Consider the following 7,141-nt stretch of genomic DNA (forward strand, 5'->3'; position numbering starts at 1 on the left):
GCTTGGCAGAGACAGAGAGAAACAGAAAGTGAGAAATTACCCCCAGGGGGATGGTCATGCTAAAATCTCTTCTCTATTCTCCTTTCAGAATTTCAGGCGCATACATACATATCCACCTGGCATGAAATTTAAGCTACCATCTCTGAGACTCAAACCACGGTCGACTATGTGGGAGTCCAGCAATATAACCATTACACCCTCTCTTGACATACTTTGAAGTGACAGTATTATACAGAAAATCTCTAGAACTTATTTACCTTTAATAATTTAGGTTTTATGCCTGTTGATTAGCAAGTAGCTTCCCATTTATTTTCTTTCAGATCACAATTCTTTCTTTTTTTTTTTTTTTTTTTCAAATCACAATTTTTTCTTTTTTTTTTTTTTTTTTTTTGAGAGGTTTTTGCTATAGGGCGCGTACGTTTGCCAGACAGAGAGAGACAGAAAGAGAGAAATCACCCCGTGGGTGGGATGGCCACGCTGCAATCCCTTCTCCTCCATTCTCCTCTCAGGATCTTAGGCACACATGCACACGCGCCCGACATGAGTTTAAGCCACCGTGTCCGTGACACGAACCGTGGTCGACTACATGGGAGTCCAGCGACATAGCCATTATGCTAACTGCTGGTCCCGGCACAATTCTACTTTCTGATTCGGCATATACTTTTGATACCTCAGAAAGGTGGGTAAGTATACAAATCAAAGGAAAACACAAAACGGCATTGGTTTGTAGCTCTTCGAGCTCTAATGGGCCCATATATCAGATGCAGAAGTTCTATGTTGCTCAACCAATCTTTCACTGATGCAAAAAATAATACAACCAGTGGGGAAGAAAAGATCATTCCTTTAAGTATATAATTGATTTGGACATTATTTTCCCATTATTAACATGGAAACATCTTCTCAGAACCATGAAACAAATGGAAAGTCAAAATTAAAAAAAAATTGTTCTTAGAAACTGCAAAATTTCTCATTCATTTTGAAATGATTATTGTGTAGCATTGTCAAAAGCCCCTGAGAATGTTACTTACATTAGTATGCACACAGAAAAAAATAAAACTTTTATTGGGAAGGCATAGTGTCTTGAGGACAAAGTCACCCGAGATTCATGGAGCATTGCATACACATAACAAATGAAATAAGAAATATTCTTGCAATAAAATGTAGGAAAAAAAGTCTTTGCTACTTTAGCAGCTAAAAGAACTACATCTCATGACTTTGGGACTTGCTACCAGTTAGATGGACTATTGTAGACTGGAGAACTATAAGAACTATGTATATAGACCTCTGTCATATGAAAGAGAAAAACCAGATGAGAAATCAGAGGAGAAAATTTTTATTTATTAATAAGGAAGGTATTATGAAACCATTAACAAAAAAGGCTTTTTAAAATCCTTTGCATTTTTTTCTGAATTTAACACCTTAGTCTCAGCCTTTCTATTCTATTATATATACATATATAAAGAGGTTGTTGCCTTAGAGCACATATGCTCACCAGGGAGAAAGAGAGACAGAGACAGTGAAAGGGAAAGTGAAAAAGCAACCCCCCGGGAGAGATGACCACGCTGCAATCCCTTCTCCTCCATTCTCCTCCCAGGATCTTGGGCACACATGCACACATGCCTGGCATGAGTTTGAAAGTCACCAAGTCCGGGACTCAAATTACTGTCAGTCATGAGGGTGTCCAGCAACGTAACCGCTACACCATTTGCTGGCTTTTCTATTATAAAGAACCTGTAACTTTTACCACATTATTCATATTTCTTCTAAGTTCACTAAAATGCAGTTACCAGATGTTAACAGTTTTACCACACCAGAGGCAATATTTGAATGCAACTCTTCATTTCTGAATTCATGCTACACTACTGACATGCTCCCTCTCCATCTCCCTCTTCTGCTTTCAATCCCTTCTTATACCACCTCCCACCATCCTGCCATTCTTCCTATCATACATGCAGCCCTCTCTACCTATAAAATGTGCTTACTATGTAATATTTTCTCAGGGAACTACTAAGGAATTGATGTGCTCACATAATTCACTAATTAAAGTTCAGGGGTTTTGTTTTGTTTTGTCTTTGTGAAAACTACTCTATAATAGAACAAGTTATTGGAGAAATCTAGACAAGGTGCCAAAACCTGTAGCAAAGTTATTTTTGGGCTCTAGCAGTGTGGTAAAGAAGGCACCCAGGGAAAGGGCATTCCACAATGTGAAGTTGAAAGGCAGATTTCCCTGCGCGAAGGCACCTCTATCACCAGTTAAAAAGAAGAAGATCCATAATGAACAAGGTAGCAAAATATGTGGCTGATGACTCCCCAGACCCAAATAAGTTGGAATATTAACCTATAGATTTAACAATACTTGTTGCAGTCTATCAAGACACTGGATATAAGCTTATATAAAATATATATAAGTTCAACAATGAGAATTCTGTTGGTCAAAGTCTTTTTATTTGATCTAGTTGAGTATACTGTTTGAAAAACACATTAAGGGAGCAGCAGTTAGTGTAATGGCTATGTCACTGGACTCCCACATAGTTGACCGCGGTTCGAGTCCCGGACCTGGTGGCTTAAACTCACGCCGGGCACGTGTGCTTGCGTGCCCAAGATCCCGAGAGGAGAATGGAGGAGAAGGGATTGCGGCATGGCCATCCCCCCTGGGGGGTGATTTCCTGCTTTCTGTCTCTCTGTGTCTCTCTGTCTGTCTGGCGAGCACATGCGCTCTATAGCAAAAATCTCTCAAAAAAAAAAAAAACCACATTAAGAGATTACAAAATACATATATATGTGTATGTGTGTGTTTGTGTTTATATATGGAAAAATGCTTTACAAATTATAACACTGTTTAATTACATGCCTGGACCATAATTTTTCCTACTTATAACTATTTTTCCAGATTTATTAAAGAAGACAATAACACCACAATTATTAAGAAGTGTATACAGGAGCCAGCTGGTGGTGTGGTGGTTAAAGTGCTGGACTCCCACATGGCTGACCACGGTTTGAGTCCCAGGCTTAGCAACTTGAAAATTATGTCAGGTACATATGCATGTGTACCCAAAATCCTGAGAGGAGAATGGGGAAAAGAGATTGTGGCAAGGCCGTCTGCCTGGGGGTGATTTCTCTCTTTCTCTCTGGCGAGTGCACATACTCTATTGCTAGAACCTCTAAATAAGGGTATGCATAGCTTTTAGGCAACAGATAGTGAATAAATAATAGTATAACTTGATGTTCTTAGGTTATAAGGCTAACATAATTTTTTCAGGAAATGTCATAAATTTTTAATATATTTTATTGAAATAGAATATACATGTACAATGACACACAAACTATGAGTCAGAGTTTAACAGAATGTACACGAAGTGTACCCATTCTGCCATCAACAAAACCTCATTAGTGTTATTACAAAATGTTCCTTGCCTTTCTTAGTAATTATCCCTCTTTTTCAAAAAGTGACAGTTATACTCACTTTTAATAGTAAACCTTGTCTCTCATATTTTAAACTTACGGAATCACTTAAAAGTTTTATGTTTTAACACAAAATAATTTTATGGCTAGCTTCTTTTGCTAATATTAAGCCTATGAAATTCATTCAAATAATATTGCTACATAGTATTTCATTGATTAAAATACACATGCTCTGTTCTACAAAGAGTAACTGTCAGATTGTTCCCATTTTATGGCAACTGCAAATACTGCTGTTATGAATATTATTATAGATATCTTCTTATGCTCATTCAAATGAGTGTATAGTAAACCCACAATAGATATTTTTCAGTTACAGGAAACATTTGTGTTCAACTTTATAAGATACTATCAATTTTTCAAGGTAGTTGTAACAATTTTCCCTTTTACCAAAAACGCGATTGGTTGTTTCACATCCTTGCCTATTACTGTCACCCTGTATTTATTTATTTATTTCCTCACTGGTGCTTTTAATTTGATACCTTGAACATTTCCTTATGTCACTAGAAAACTTCCTGGAAATAATAAGCAATAACAATGTATTTGCTGTTATTAATATGTAACAGTCTTATAAAGATATATATATTTATTATATATATATATATAAATACATATATTTAATATTTAATGTGTAAAAATTATTGCTCTTAATTTTACTAAAACCTGGAAACAGTCTTTCCTTACTTAATAATTGTTTCTTATTTCATTTCAGGTTGTGGGGGATAAAGTGAAATCAGTTAAAATTTGTTTATGAGTTTAGATTTGAGATATTCTAAAAGGAGGTATTTTCAGGAGAAACAGACAAGACTGGCTTTCATTAGTTTAGAGTCAACTGAAATATAATAATAATAATCCACAAAAGAAGGTCAATGATGAGAAAAGGTAGACATATAGTCAGGAAAGACCCCGAGGTAAGTATTTCCTCTCGTTCTGTAATGTCTTTGTACTTTTTTTTACAGAACTGAAGCCTTGATACAACCTTATTTTGAGCCAATTTTATTTTCTAGACTTCATTTTTATTTATTTATTTATTTTTTTGGCGAGATTTTTGCTATAGGGTGTGAGCACTCGCCAAAAAGACACAGAGAGACAGAGAGACATAAAGTGAGAAATCACCCCCCAGGGGGGATGGCCATGCCACAATCCTTTCTCCTCCATTCTCCTCTCAGGATCTTGGGCATGCAGGCACACATGCCCAGAGTGAGTTTAAGCCACTGGGAACAGGACTTGAACTGCAGTTGACTACATGGGCGTCCATCAACATAGCCATTATGTCAACTGCTGGTCCCAAGACTATTTATTGCTTCTCTGAGAGAGATACTGAGTGAGAAAAGTATTCTGAACAGGGTCTCAGACACACCTTCTGAGATCCTGTTTGGCCTTCCCAGCCAGCCAGTATCAAGATCTCGCACCAGCTCACCCAGCATATCCAGGTCAATCCAGAACCAACTCAGATCTTCCACATGGATCCAACCTCACAAAGCAGTGCACTGCCACTGCCCCACAGAGGCTGGGCAAATCTTGTTTTGTATTAAGTCATTCTTCTTAACTTCTACAAGAAGTACTTGACATTAAAGTCATTTTAATAATTACAAAGAGAAATAACTACTTCTTGTGCAGATATGGAGCACTGAAGAAAAGTCAATGATGTTATTCAGTAAACATGCTTTGTGTTTTTTTTGTTGTTGTTGTTCTCTTTTGTTTTTAAATATACCAAATAGTAGGTAGACTCACCAGAGAGAAAGAAAAAGAAAAAGAGAAAGAGAAGGAAAGTGAGAAATAATTCCCATATGGGGCATGGTCACCCTACATTCCTTTCTCCTCCATTTTTCCCTCCTTTTGGGTCTTTGAACAGGCACACACGTGCACTTAGTATGTTTTCTAGGCTGCTTGGTCCAGGACTCCAGCTGCAAGGCCAGACGTGACGGATCCAGCTGTCTTAACCACTATACCACCAGCTGTCACTATAATAGCCTTTCTCTTAATCATAGTCCATCAATTCATAGTATAATTGTCTTTTTTCAAAATTTTTCTCTACTTTTCTTCAAATGAAAATTCAGTCGTTCCCAGTGTAGCCTAGAATAAGGATTACCACTTTTCTCCCGAAGGAAAGATCAAGCTCAGGGTGAATCAGCTCAGCAGAGGATGTTGAATGCTCTCTGTGAACCCTCTTAATAGTCTGTTAGAAGAAATGAAAGCCACATCTCAAAGAGCTTCCTGGGAGACTCTAATGGGTCCCACGTCCCACCAGCCACATTTGCCAGGAAACTGCTTTTCTTCATTCCTCCTTTCCCTTGCCTTGAATGCTAAAAATAAACCCTCAAATCCAACTAGCTCCATACCCCACACTGCCATCCTATCCAACCTATGTGGCAGTGAAGTCTGTCCTGTTGCTACCTCTAGACAAAGAGTCCTTTCCTTCCTACACCTCACCAGTCATTGGAAACTCCTGCAAACTTTGGGAAGGATTTTCACCATGTGGAGACCTCCATTGTTACTTTTGGCCATTTATCACCATTCTGGAGGAAATATATTTCTACCTATCTTCAAATAGCAAGGAAGAAGGGCAACCTCATTTAGATGTGAGCTCCAAGACATATCACTCAGTGTTTAGGTGTTTGCTACCAAGGGGCTTAAAAATAAAAAATAAAAAAAGACAAGAAAAAAGAAAAGAAAATAAAAAAGTCTATGCAATTCCATTATAGTCTATCAATCATGCCATAAAATGGCTATTTCTTCCTGATGCTGAGCCTGGCGAGACCACTTTTCTGCTAGCTATAGCTGTTCTGCACCCATGAGCATCACTCAGAGAGGAGGCATCACCTCTCGTGTTCCTCCCCAAGCCCTGTATATTTCTTCCCTTCACTTCATCACAGAAGAGCAGATATCCTATTGCATCTTCTCTCATTATTATTAATAATGTTAAAATTAAAATGATACATGCTTGTCATCAAAAAAAAAAAAAGGAATTTAATACACCAAAGCTATAATTCACCCTGCCCATACTCCAGGGTCAGTTCCCCAAGATGAACAGTATAAAAACATTTCTTAAGCATTGTTTAAGCCATTGGTATCATTTACTTTCTTGAAGACAACAGACTCTTCACATTCTTTTGCAACTTGCTCTTTTTTATTTTTTAAGTAATTTCTTGTTGACATTTAATTGTTGTACATCTTTATGAGGTTCATATCCTATTGCATCTTCTCTCATTATTATTAATAATGTTAAAATTAAAATGATACATGCTTGTCATAAAAAAAAGGAATTTAATACACCAAAGCTATAATTCACCCTGCCCATACTCCAGGGTCAGTTCCCCAAGATGAACAGTATAAAAACATTTCTTAAGCATTGTTTAAGCCATTGGTATCATTTACTTTCTTGAAGACAACAGACTCTTCACATTCTTTTGCAACTTGCTCTTTTTTATTTTTTAAGTAATTTCTTGTTGACATTTAATTGTTGTACATCTTTATGAGGTTCAATATGTTTTTTCAAGGCATGCATGCAGAGTGTGATAATCAAATCAAGGCTATTACCATATTCATAATTTTAAATAAGGAACACCAAATCATAATGTGTGCCTTCTATTTTTGCTCTACCAGTTTTTCTTTTCTTTTTCCTTTTTCTTTTTTTTTTTTTTCTTTTTAGATTTGCTATAGGGCACATGCACTTGCTGGA

This window comes from Tupaia chinensis, unplaced genomic scaffold (assembly GCF_000334495.1).
Source record: "Tupaia chinensis unplaced genomic scaffold, TupChi_1.0 Scaffold000199_1, whole genome shotgun sequence".
NCBI lineage: Eukaryota > Metazoa > Chordata > Mammalia > Scandentia > Tupaiidae > Tupaia > Tupaia belangeri.